Raw genomic sequence first — 1987 nt, 5'->3', positions numbered from 1 at the left:
ATTCTTGGCAAGCCCTGTATCAATAGAACCACTGAATGGCAAGCAATGGTTTTTCCAGCCCAAAGTTTGTTAACTAGAGTTTCACGGGCTATATTGGGTCAACAGACATACTTTGTTTATTTTAGACAGTATTTTTGCCCTTCGTGGTCAAAAACAAAAACTGACTAGTTGCCAACATTTAAAATAGAATATTTTATGTAAAAATCCAGATTATTGACTTCTTTTGAAAATGTTGAAGATCTAGCAACACTGGGCTTACAGGGAACTATATATATACAATTTTTTGTGTGAGGCCTGAAATTGTTGCATGGCCACATTGCCTGGAGCTGAATAATGCTTTCGCTTTTATTTTTCTTTGCTGTAATCCCCACTATTCATTGTTAACCTCCTCATATTAGTTGAGTTTCATTTGAGTATCATCACCTGTGTATTGTACTGTGATAAATCAATTGCTGATAGTAAATGAACATAGTCGGTTACCTACCTGGCATTCATTCCCTCTCTCTCACCTCTTAACAGAACACAACCAGGATTTTATTAATGTATCCATTTAGCTCCCTTCATTCCTCATGCCTTAGGGGAAAGCTGACTTCACTTCCATCTCCAAGGATTGTCTTAATATAATTAGTAAGTCCCATTCCCCAAGCCGAGGTCCTAGCCTTAACAATGGACGGTTTAATCAAAGTTCTTGAATAGTAGAGCTGAAGCAGTATACTTACTTTCTGAATTTTTTGTGTGAGGCCTGATATTGTTGAAGCCTCCTTGCTACCCAGATTGATGATGAAGCCAACAGAGAGGTGGGCAGAACTAAGAGAATATTGGGAAAATGGAGCCAGATCAACTCAGAACACCCCTAACTTCGACCCACACTGCAGAGTGCTAGAGAAGATATTGAGAAGAGAATAGATCTTTGTAGAACCTTTCAGTTCTCACCATGTAGATAACTATATTCTCCAGCTACTGGTGAGATCTATATTTTCCAAAAACCCCAGTCAGCCACCTGGCACCTTCCCAATAACCCATCCTGATCCAAAGAGGTAGCCTCACCCGGAACCTGGGAAAATGGAATAAATAAAGGGGAAGATGGAAGAGAACTCTCTCATTGACCACATTCCTCGTTTCTGACCAGCCATCACCTTTTCACCATCTTAAGAGAAAAAAGAACAGCCTTCAAAAATTAAGTTTGGCCTCACTCATAAATGACAGAACAGCGTTCTCTAAACCAAGGCTCAAAGTTTTATATCACTTATCTTTGAAAGTTTCCATTATATGTCTCAACAAAATTGTAATTTAAGTAATAATCCTTTAAAAAACAAAGGAGAAAGACTTAGATTTCAAGTGATTTTTTCTGAATTACTTAGTGAAAATTTGTGGAAAGACGGTCTTCTGACTAGCAGCCACAAGGTGGCAGCAGGCAATATGTTTTCATCTAACTTTCTCTACTAAGGTTGGTTCCAGAGTGCTGTATTTATTTTGGGGGCATGTCTTCAACTTCATTCTTAGAAACTTACACAAGTACTTAGGATGGGATTAATGCTCTCATAAAGTACAAAATTAAGATAGTTTTAGATTTTTATTTACCATTTTGTCTATGCTGCTGCAAATGTCCTGCTGTAAGATCGTTGTTATATCTCCATGCATTCTAACATCCCATGACCTCTGCATAGAGTTATTTGTGTGCTACACACAATTCTAGAAGTCCCTTATTTTTAGTCAAGTTGACATCACTTATTAAACAAAAACATAGGGATTCCATGGCCCCTGCTCTAGACTTAATGAATCAGAATCTCCGGGGGAAAGCTCTCTGGAAATTCAAGTTCTTATTTCTGTAACTGTGCCCCTATCTGGGCATCTTTGATGAACACCACTCTAAGTGATGATATCCAGCTCTGCCTACGAGTGTTCTACAGAAACTAACCTCCTCCTCTTGTCCTCAACCTTCCCCACCTTATAGCCATTCACCATTGATGCATTTCTCTCCTTTTCT

The sequence above is a fragment of the Pteropus vampyrus genome, unplaced genomic scaffold, assembly GCF_000151845.1.
Source record: "Pteropus vampyrus isolate Shadow unplaced genomic scaffold, Pvam_2.0 Scaffold123, whole genome shotgun sequence".
Lineage (NCBI taxonomy): Eukaryota > Metazoa > Chordata > Mammalia > Chiroptera > Pteropodidae > Pteropus > Pteropus vampyrus.
The sequence above is the reverse complement of the archived record's forward strand: the minus strand, read 5'-3'. Positions refer to the sequence as shown.